This window comes from Rosa chinensis, chromosome 6, assembly GCF_002994745.2.
Source record: "Rosa chinensis cultivar Old Blush chromosome 6, RchiOBHm-V2, whole genome shotgun sequence".
NCBI lineage: Eukaryota > Viridiplantae > Streptophyta > Magnoliopsida > Rosales > Rosaceae > Rosa > Rosa chinensis.
The window spans coordinates 13,199,315-13,211,516 of NC_037093.1; the positions used below are offsets into that span (position 1 = coordinate 13,199,315).

General features: G+C 36.5%; 1 long non-coding RNA gene across 1 annotated transcript; it reads right to left on the bottom strand.

The window, feature by feature from the left end:
• Window positions 1–3,986: 3,986 nt before the first annotated feature.
• Window positions 3,987–6,495, bottom strand: LOC112172910. The gene is made up of 6 exons (XR_002925400.2): window positions 6,358–6,495; window positions 6,151–6,242; window positions 5,571–5,599; window positions 4,581–4,981; window positions 4,289–4,392; window positions 3,987–4,185 (listed from the first exon to the last, which is right to left on the bottom strand). It is a non-coding gene; the product is annotated as an uncharacterized LOC112172910 (long non-coding RNA).
• Window positions 6,496–12,202: the final 5,707 nt, after the last annotated feature.

Sequence of the window (12,202 nt, forward strand, 5' to 3'; positions counted from 1 at the left end):
CAGATTCAAAGGCATGCGATGCGAGCTACCCTGAAACCATGGAAGCACCATCAAGGTCGACTTCGAACTCTTCATCAACGAATCCAGCAGCAAAAAGAGGCTGGACATCGAGGCCTGGTTCCGTCCGGCAAGAGCAGCTCCCCCCATCGGCGGCTGATGCGGGTGTAACATCAAATCTTCTTTGTATTCATTGGTATTAAATTTGAATCAATACCGCATTATACTCTAGCTTGTGGAGAAAAACAATTCAAGGCCACGTTAGGCACATATGAATCGTAGTTGAAAATGGACCTTGCTTACTTATTGGACCACATCAGGATCACAATCAAGGTGAACACGTGGTGCCGGACTGGGCCACCCACGTGGAAAGCAGCTTCAATTATGTGACAGATGAAGGAGCAAAGGACCACAAAGAAAAATCCTATAGGCTCCAATAACTATTCACAATACCCTACTAGGGCTCCTCCTTTACACTCTATGGATGCCACCCAAAACATTTGAAAATTCTATAGTAAAAAAAAAAAATTGGAATAGAGTAATTTTCAATTTTCCAAAAGCTGATTTTTTAGCTTGAAAACAAGCTGCACTTAAATTATTTGTGAAATAATCATCCACTATCGAGACATGAAGACCTCACAGTCGCATACCCTATAAAAATTGGTAAACTAATCAAGCCAAAAGTTTGGCTTTCAAGCACTTGATGAATTTTGTAACAGTTTTAATATGGATAAAGAATGATTTGATTAGTTGATTCACCTTATTGGATTATATTAGCAGGGGAATTCTTGCTCCCATAACATAAACAAGATCTGTTGAGCACTTGGTTAATTAATAGAGAATCAAAGAAAGTACAGGCAAGCAATATGCTGAGATCTCTTTTATATGGATGGAAAAAGGCTCGCTAAGTTTTATATAAATATTCTATCTGAAAATATGAGTGGTCACAACATAAAGCTTAATTCCACATTTAAATTAACATATAATAACAATAATTTAAATTAACGATCATACAATAGAACATGACAGCTATCGAAAAGGAAAAATAAACTATATACACAAGGATATACATGTATGAAGAAGGATAAACCAATGCAAAACAGATCGGGAACTGTCACTTAAGGCAGTTTTTTCTAGATTTTGTTCGTTTATAGTTGGGAGTTTAGTGATTGTTTTATTATTACTCAATTTTCCTTTATGAGAATTGAAGATACTTATAATCCATACTGGTATGGCTTTTTGGTATGAATGATTACTTTCTAGGATATAAAATTGTTGAGAGAACTACACCAATGAGAATAAATTTCCTTCTGTTTAGGTTCTGATGTGACAATGAAGTCAATTAGTATCAGGAATAGTAAGCTAACAATATGCTTCTTACGTATCTTCCACTTAGAGAGAACAAACGATTGGAAGAAGGGCTAGTGGATTCTTTTGAAGAAACAAAACAAATAAGTAAAGTACAGATTTGATCTTCTCTCTTTTCTCACTGTAATTTTCGATTAAGTTTCAAAAGATAGATTGAGTGGTTGACTATGAACAGGATAAATATTTCCTTTTATGACAAATAGAGAAGATCATTTTCTTCCATAAGTTTGTAATGTACGTAGGAAATCCAAAGAAAACGTACCATCTTTTACCACTTTTATTTTTCTTCACTCGCGATACGTACCATGAAGAACCTATATTAAACCTAAGCTTGGTGACACCTGTATAATCTTGTAGCTTAAATTCAGCTAGCTACTTAGTTTAGTGGTAAACTACCCACAATAGGGAACAACGTGGAAGGTCCCTCAAGCCAGCTAGCTTCACTTTCCGGATCATATTGCCTCCTACATCGACCTCTTTGATAGAATAGTTTAACATCTGGCCTTCATTTAAACTAATCATGAACACCGTTGATCAATATTGGTGGTAAGTATGATGCGTAGAGCATTATTACAAACTTGCCACTGTCATACATTGATGGTTTTGCTCCCCAAACCCTAACAAGGTAAGACGGAGGATTCTGCAGTACGTGCGCTCAATAGGAATAAGTAATAGACTAATAGTACGTCGTTTTAGTTAAAATCTAGGGTTCCGGCCCCAAAACCCTAAGCACATCCACGTACCCCGACATGCTTATTAATTATGCATATTTTTCGGTTTCGTACTATTGACCATGATTTAAATTCCGGGAACTGTTCATCTCAGGTTTTCACACCACCTGCACGTGTTTGGGGAGAGCATTAGATTTCCCGCTCTCTGAAACCATTTGAGGAATTAAGTCGGGCTCAGAGTTCCGTACATGGAGTCGGCGAAAACAAGCATGCGGTCAAAGAATGAAAAGAGGGAGCTGGAAACACGTGCGACGGTGGCGAAAGCGCACGTGCAGAGAAATAGTAAACGTTTATGGTGAGACTGGTGTAGCAGCAGAGCTGGTTTGCCCGGTTGACCGGGGACAACAGGCTCAGCGAACCCACCCGTGTGTTTGGTGCCCACCGCTAGACGACACTGTTTTTGGACGGTCCTTTGGCTTCTGGCTCCGCCAGCGTGGTTTGGGTTTTGGTCTCTGTTCATCTCTGACTCAACAACTTCGTCGGTCAGCCTGAAATGAATCTGGCTCATTATCGGAGCTTATCTGGAAAGTAGTATAGGGTTTACTCTGAAACACTACTTTTTGTTTCACACCTGGTTCCCATTTCCACGACTTTGCCGAACATGTTCTGCAATAGTCGAGTTGTCGTTTGTCCAATAACCGTAAAAGGAATTGAAAGTGCTCGATCTTTTTTTTTCTTTGGTCTCGTAAAGAGCTCGTTCTTTAGCATGAGGAAATGTAAAATAAAAAGGTGGATTATGGGGAAGAAGATCACAGACGTTGTACATAACTCGGTATCTCTTTATTCATACGACTGTTTCAAACAAGTCTAACAGTAAAGTGTTTCCGTTTAGACCACGCATAGAACGATGTCGACCACTTTTAGTAAAATCCTGTACCAATTCTATAATTTTTACCCCATTAAAGTCTGAATGCATTTATGGGCCGGTCGCTAGATTAGGCGTTAATCAAAGAGGAGGTAAATCAAAGATCACATACAGGAGTTGGTCAAAAATCCGGTAAACCAAAAATTATATATAAGAGTCCGAAGTACGTCCTTAAACACAGAGCCAGACTTGACATGAGGTTCGTGAGTCGGCCATCTCAGGCCCGATGTCTTGTCGGGGCTTAATATTTCATTTTCTGGAGCTATTTAAAAAAATTATTAAGTAAATAAAATGTAAATCTTTTACCAAACAATGAGAGTGATTTAGTTAGCAAGTTGCATTCCTTTCCATTATGTTACTCCTAGACTAGGTTCAAATCTCATTTCTATTGTGTATTTATTTTTCTTTTCAATTTTTTTTGTAAATATTTTTTTTGACTTTTTTTTTTCTATAAAAAATGTAGGCCCATTTTTATTTTTCTCCTCAAGCCTCAAAATCTCAAGTCCGGGTAAACATTGATGTGGTTCAACATGGTAAAAAATCTCTTGTTTACAAAGTGATTGTTATATAACGAGAATATGCGACAGGTTTGCTGCGTTGGTAACACTTCTAGCAAAACAGCATTTACCCACAAATTTTAATCTGTGTGTAATAATACTTTCTCACACGGATTTCAGTGAGTAATGGATTTTACCCATAGTACACGCACAGATTGAGTTACCGTGTGGTTTGGAGGTGGGGTAATATTCATCTCACACGGATTATCTTGTCTGTGTGACTATAAGACGTGGGCCCCACTATCTTTCTATAAATATAAAATACCGTAATGGAATAAATCCGTGTGAATAACTTCCTTTTTCACACAGATATCTATGTCAAATACGTAAGTTGTTCACACAGATATCTGTGTCAAATATATACATTCTATCTCACACGGATTTCTGTGTGAAAGAGTTATAGCTTTCAAAAAAAAATATTCTGCAAATTAATTATCAAATACATCAGTAACCAATATTTTTTCCCTGAACATTTCAACAAGATAGAGCCAATCTATCCAACCACATATTTGCTCTGAAATTGCAAAGTAAACCTACTGAAGATACTGACAATCTAAACATATAAGTTTGAAATAAATAACAGCTTGTGCATAAGAATTAATTTTGCAAATTGAAAACCCAACTCTAATCGCCATCACTTGTATCCGGTTGACATGATAAGTCTTGGCTGCAAACAAACAAGAAGACCATCACTTAAACTACCATCGCAGATTCTCCAAAAACATGGCTAAAAAAAACTTAGATCAGTTTATTTTTTTTTCTTTCCTCACCTAGTTCTCAAAATTTTCTTGTGATAAAAATAAGGATTAGAGCAGCCACACGTTCTGGTGCTTCAAAATATGACTCAGCTGCTACAAGAGAACCAGCTGAATGCCTGGGATATTAGAGAGATATTCGCTTTCAGTTAAAGAATAATACTCATAGAAAGTCTCCTAAAAGAGTTAACAGCCTTGAAACAAAGAACATGAATCACCATGTAAACTACCCATCTGCTAGAGAAAATGAATCACCACAAGACCAATACATGAAAGAAAACTCAAAAAGAACAGGAGAAGTACATACCCCTCTATAATGGCCTTCTTAGTTGCTAGAAAATCAATGAAAAACAAGGTAACAAGCACTGAAAATGCCATGGAGTACGGATTCACAGATTTCGATTCCCCATTTCCAGAAGATAAATGCCTGACAGAGTTTGAATATAAGTGTCAACCCAAACTTCGATCTATAAAATGCCAGAACTTTGGAACCAATGACCTTAGCGAACAACTTCATAACCCAATTCCAAGAGAAAACTGAGGCTCCAAAGCCATGTAACAAGATCATAGGAAGACCAACATTCTCAGTCTCACTTGAGACACTCTCACAGTACTCTGTTAGTAAAAGTATTGCAGCCGGCAAAGTTAGCAGCTAGAACAATTAAATCAACACCAGAATAATTTCCATCCAAATACTTTGAGGACTAACTGCACAAAAATGCACAGGAAAATGAAAGAAATAATAGAAATTAGCAACAAAGAATTACCAAAAGATTATAAAAACAGCATAATGAAGAAAAGCTTTTTTGTATGTTACCGCAAAAGTAGTGGTTCCAACTATCCAAGAGTAGCATGCAGGAAAGATACTTTTAGCAATGACAAGCAGTTCATGCTATAGCTAATCAAAGTTAAACACTGTGTAAATCATGAGAACAAATAAGTTCTACAGAAAACTCAGAAAGCTACAACTTTGTTAAGTTGCCAACAAAGAAAGAAAACCAACAGAGAATACTAGCCATTTTTTTTCCTAAGAGGCAAATATCAGGACAACAATCAAGTTGATATCTAGTCAAGTTAAGCCTCTCCCATGGAACTCCTTGTTTGTCTCTTCCATTTCTAGTAATCAAGTAATATAGATATCCCAAAAAGAAGATTAACGATAATGACTGATTCAAATTGATCTAGAGTATAACAAAAGGAAAATAACAGCACCAGTTCTGTGTTTGATTTACAATAAATATAAGAACAACAAATTTAAATAAGTACACACCACACAAAGACATAATTCAGATTTCACCTGTTTCTTTAGTAAGCCTCCTGTTCCCCCTGCACAAATAACCAAAAACAAATTCTAATCCTTTCAATAAAATAGTCCAAAGCAACAACACCATAGCGAACATCAATCTCAAAAGGAGAACATACCACACAAAGGTATAATTGAGATATCAAAATAAGAACAATTATATAAGCACCAAAATTGCAATTGTGCCTTTAAGATATTTTAAGATATATATTATCAAATCAGTAGCAGATGAGTGAAGTGAACTTCTATTCTTGGCGGTCATGAATTGCACAATTTTTGTTCTTACCTTTGCCAATTTGGGGACTTGTTAGATGAATCATGATGGACTTTGCCTCCTCTGTACCTCAGAATTTTCTCCCTCATATATTTCTGATACATGTATCTTGCCATAAACACAAACTTCACCTCATACCAATTAATAACCTACAATTTCACCCTAGTAAACTAACCCACCAATTATGTACAAAGAGGATTTGCGTACTGAATTCAAACCAAGCATGACAAGAAAATCTATATTTCCAAATCAAAAACTAAATAAGAATATTACAAGTGTGGTCACTGAGTAAAGACGTACTCTGTAGAAGAAAGCTTCGCGACGATGAATTTAAGCCGCTTCTTGAACTGCTATTTCCTCTGGAAGTCGAACCAAAACCTAAATTCGAAGATCTGTACAACCAACAACACCCAGATATGAAAGGAAGCGCATGTGTATAGCTCAATGATCTATTCGTGACCAACAATAAGAGAAAGGGAGAGACAGAGAAAAAGAGAAAGGAATTACCCATTCTTTGTAGAATTTATATTTCCCAGAATAACCAGAGAACTTGAGGCTTACTGTTTTTCTTGGTTTGCAGGTGAGGGAAAGATGAGAGAGGGAGAAAGTTTACTCGGCTAAAGGATAAGAAAAACTGAAAAGGGTCAGAGAGAGAGAGAGAGAGATAGAGAGAGACAGCGTGTGTGAGACTTAAAAGTCTAAAACTACTGGGGGAGGGAAATTGAATTTGTTGCAAAACAGTGAGCGGGAAAAAATTACCACAGAAATCCGTATGGAATACATATATATTTACCACTGAAATCCGTGTGTATTTATCTCGGTAATTAACTTTGATTGTTTACACGGAATTCTGTCTCTATTTTATTTTTTTCACACGGACTTCAGTAGCTAATTTTTTTTTTCACACAGAAATCCGTGTCTACATTTCACACAGATATTTGTGTGTTGCTCATTGCACACAAAATTCTGTACCAAAAATTTATTGTAACGGAAATTCGTCCCCTTATAATGCACATAACATAAAAATTAACTATTTCTAAATAAATTAAATTATAATATGTACAGAAATCCGTGTGAAATACATATTCACACAGATAACCGTGTGAAAATGCTTTAGTTTTTACACAGACATCTGTTACTATTGTTTTCTCACACAGATTTCTGTTGATATTGTTACTGTGTAAATTATTGTGGGCCCAATTATGCTCATTTCACACTGTTATCTGTTAGTATTTCTATTTCACACGGATTTCTGTGGCTTTTAACTACAGCAAATCCGTGTGTGTTGTTATTTTGCTAGTAGTGTAAGTTCTTAAAAATTTGGAGCTAGATTCATTAATGAGATTCTACTTGGTGAATATGTCAGAATTTGGCTACTGTTAATAACGCAATTTTCAACTCTCCCCACTTAAGTCTATATTTGAATTAAAACCTCTAATTGAAATAAGAGAAACCATGTCTAGCAAAATCTCATCAGCAAAGTTGGGCAGTTTCAATTTTAATATCATTATATTATGGTATGATAGGGTCTTGAATACGCCTCTTGAATATGCCACGTATCAATCTTTTTAGGACGGGATTTTTTTATTTTTTAACTTCGTACGTAAGAGCGAGCACAAAAATTTAGTTAGGGTAATTGATATAAAGTAAGAGTCATGCTTTGGTAGTTAATTAATTTGTATTCAGTTGTGCATAAGGTTGGCGAGCCGGATCTAGTGGCTGATTGGAGTAAATCGAAGACTGGTTGTTTTGGTTCAATGGCTTGCAGGCTTGGCTCTTCCCGTTTGGATGTTTTGCTTTGGATCCTTGTGCAGAGATTATTTGCAGGCTGGTGTTGGGTGTACCAAGACTGTAGGAGTTAGCCGCCGTTCAGTGGTCGGCGACGGGAAGTGTTGGTGGCCCGACGCAAGTTTGACGATAGAGCGATGCAGATGCAAAATTGGGCCGGGGGGCTGGAAACGGCCCGTTTGCTCTTTTGGGCATATTGGGTCATTATTTAGTTTTTTTTTCTATTTCTAATAATTCCCTTTTATTTTGGGATCTATGCTTGTTAGTTTTTAGTAAGCGTCAAGGAGTCTTAGTTACTTCACCTATTTACTATGTTGTGGTGTTAACATAGTTTATAGGCTTGTTTCTTTCAGAGAGCATGGAACTGTTAAATGAGTAGACCTAATCTATGTATCGCTGTGGCACCACCACAAACTTTTTATCTATCCTATGACGGTAGAGGGAGGATATGTAATGGCCCATTCTGGCTTTCGTTGTATGATATATGTCCGATTTGAGTTTGATTCAAAAAAAAAAAAAAAATACTATTAAATCTAAATTTAAATTTTTTTTTACTTTTCACAATTGAATCTAAATTTAACGGTAGTTCCATAGTTAAGCACGATTGACTCAATTGACCACTTGAATAGGAATGTTGATAAACCACTTGAACAGGAATGTTGATAAAATATTATTTGGCACTTTATATGTAGAGCTCTTTTTTATTAACGAAAGACGAAAACAAATTCGCATTAATAATAAAAAGAGTTGCAAATGTTTAAGCAAAATTGAACGATCAATGCAAATACAAGTTAATTAGCATGCTTAATGATTCAAACAATTATACAATCCTTGAAAAACCATAAAAGTGCCGATGAGGAAAGAATTGATCCTTGAAGACACAAACAAATTTGTATTATGAAAAAGGGCCGGTGCGGTTGTCCTAAATTATTCTTTAATGAAACCGCAAAATACAGGGGGGGGGGAACATGGTGCGAAAACCCCATATTATAATAGGATCAAAAGAACTTTCTGAGATAATAACAAGAGTATCAACTAAAACAATGTATTTTGTTAAGCATCAATTAGCGAAAAATGCTCTACTAGCTACTCTATTTGCTTTACAATTGTGGTAACATGCCGGAAAGTAAATACTTATTCAAAGCCATAATAATCTAATACGATCAGCTTTCCCACTATGTTGCCATCAGAATATAAATCTGATGACACTTAGTATCACCCTACCACTAGAAGGCTGCTAACCAAGCAAGGAACTCGTTGCCTACCTAGAGTAGACAAGGCACACAAGGTGCATAGACCAGGATCAAGCCCACTTCGTCCTACCAAAAAGTCGTAGTAACTTATTAACCCAACTACTAACAAGAAAACAAAAACTTGATCAAGTTCATGAACTATAAAAAATGAACCATGGACCTAGAGTGATATCCCAGGCCTAAGACACACCAGACCCACAACTGGGTCAAGGCTAGGAGGGGCAAGCATAGATCCTAGACCAAGGCAATTGAAGCACAAACAGCCCAACCACCACTACCGCACCTCTGATCTCTTGCACTAGCGCAACATATGGACCCTAACCCCTGTTGAAATACCATCGCTAACAGTGACAGGATCGACCCCGGATTTCACCCTGAAATTCGAAGTAGTCCTGTGAGGCCCACTTTAGGAGAAATTCTACTGAAGATTCAGCAGAACTTCCCCTAAAATGGACTACCCAACCATGTAGAAACAACTAAACACTTCAAATCAATTCTTAACCCCTGAAGCCTACTTGCTCTTAATAACCTCAAACCCACTCACTCAAGTACGATAAGGGTCACAGTCTCTCAGATCTCCATCAAATATAAGCATATTAAATCATAACACACATTCAATATACATAAATATAATTCTCATCATGCCATGGCATTAGTCAATCCCGATACTTCAAATCATACTAAAATATACATTTGTAACCTACATGTCTCAGATCAAGAATCATCACAGCCACCAGTTCATCCCCTTTCTTCTGGTGCTACACAACAATCATGACCACCAGTACATCCCCTCTCTCTTGGTGTCTCCATATCGATGGCCACCAGTAGTACATCCCCTCTCTTCTGGTGCCATAATAACAATCTCAGTCACCCGTTCATTCTCTTTCTTCTGGTGCCACTGATCAAGACCACTAGTCTATCCCCTCTCTCCTAGTGTCACTACTAATATAAAACATTCAATTAACGATATCAATTCACGAACAACTATCTCAATTAACAGTCATCACATCCCCAATTCAATAGGAAATCCGAGAATCCATAATTCACAACCAATTTCATAGTCTAAACCCTTTATCCCAATTCATATTCATTAAAAATAAATTTCCACCAATGGCCATAACATCCATAACTTATAAAAATATAAATAAGAAAATATAATTTGTGAAAAGCATAAAATCCAAAATCTGCAACGGAAATTATAAATTAAATATATAAGATGCAAATTTGAAATATTTATCGAAATTATCTACCAAATGAAAAATCAAATCCAAGTAATCACAAATAATAATCAGTGTTCAAATACGACACCCTCGTTGGAGATGAATTAATAAGGATTAAATTATGTTTAGTTCCTGTATTATGACCTTTTTTACATTTCAGTCCCTGACATTCTCAATTAATCTGAAAAGTCCCTAACGTCAAAATTTCGTCTGATTGGTCCCTCCCGCGTCAAATTAGGAGTTGGCCTTAGGTGAAATGTCCAATATACCCCTATGTTATTTTTTTTCCTTTTTAATTTCTTTTTCACTTTTTTTTTTTCATTTTCCTTTTTAATTTATTTTTGCTTTTTCTTCTTTTTTTCTTGTTCCTTTTAATTTTTTTTTTTTTCGTTTTGCCTACTTTCTCCTTCCTTAACCCACCAATCCCATTCCGATCAAACTCCACAACTCATCTGTTTCTCTCCCCAAATTGAAACCAAACCCAGCAAAGACCTAACGTGGCGGTGCAGAGATGGACATCGAGCAAAAGCAAAAGGCTAGGAGCTGATCGATCACTTCTTCACCTTCTCTGAAGCCAACTCCCTCTATTGGGATTCGCCCTCGCCTCCATCGTCGCCGACGCCATCTCCCAAACACAAGCAGATCCCTATCAACTCGGAAATTCGCCGCTAAACCACTCCCCTCTTGTTTTCACAGCCTACTTCTCTCTCTTCCACTCAAATCTCACTTTGTCTCTCCACATCAAGCCTAAATTTGGAAACTTTTCACTGAAAACTACCATTTTTTCAGATCCTGAGGTTTTTGGGTCTTGCTCAAAATGGTGATTTGGATTTTGGGTCTGATTGAAATGATGGTTTTTGATGGCCAAGTTGACCAAAACCAGAAGTGAAGAAGAAGAATAGTGATGGAAAAGAAAAATGGCCGCCGGCATGGAGAACAATAATCGGTGTTTCGGGTCAATCTGGATTGGTTCGCCGACGTGGCGCTCCCGATGCAGCAGGATACGATGGTCATTAAAAAGGAAAAAGAAAAAAGAAAAAAGAAAAAAAAGGAAAAAAGAAATTAAAAAGGAAAAAAGAAAAATAAAAAAAGGAAAAGGAAAAAAGAATTTAAAAAGAAAAACAAAAAAGAAAAAAAAAGGGCCGACGGCGTGGAGAACAAGAATTGGGGTTTCGGGTCAATCTGGATTGGTTCGCCGACGTGGCGCTACCGATGTAGCAGGATACGATGGTCATTAAAAAGAAAAAAGAAAAAAGAAAAAAGGAAAAAAAAGAAATTAAAAAGGAAAAATGTAAAATGAAAAATAAAAAAGGAAAAAAGAAATTAAAAAGGAAAAATAAAAAGAAAAAAAGAAATTAAAAAGGAAAAAGAAAAAAGAAAAAAAAAAGGAAAAAAAGAAATTAAAAAGGAAAAAGAAATAACAAAGGGGTATATTGGACATTTCACCTAAGGCCAAATCCTAATTTGACGCGGGAGGGACCAATCAAACGGAAATTTTGACGTTAGGGACTTTTCAGATTAATTGAGAATGTCAGGGACTGAAACAAAAAAATGGTACATGGACTAAAACATTGGATTAATAATATAACTATATTCACATTCAAACGACACTCTAAAACACTAATTTAATAATTTGTCATAATTCTAAAAAATTTGAAATCTTGTTAGAATCGTCGCAAACTTTATTGGTTTCAACAATTCAATAATTTGATCAACCTAGAGAAAAATCACAACGATCCAACAGTCGAATTTTCCAGAATGGAAACTCGAATTTCTTAAACTTTGGAAATTCCTATCGATCCATAATCGAAGTATTCTTACCAAATTCTATCCACACGCTTCTATCATTATTCTCTATGTAATGGGGTAAAACAGAAGTCAAGAAGTGGCAGCACGCGACCCCACGCACCACCACTCCGACTACCTAATTGACCTGCAAAACCCATGCCAACAGAATCTTCTCAACAAACCCAACTATTCCTTCAACTATAACAAATTCAGAAAACAAGCCAATCTGTCGGAATTACCTTGAAATGAGATCAAAAACTCTGAGCCTCTATTCCACCTCCTTGCTTCAAATTGAGCGACACC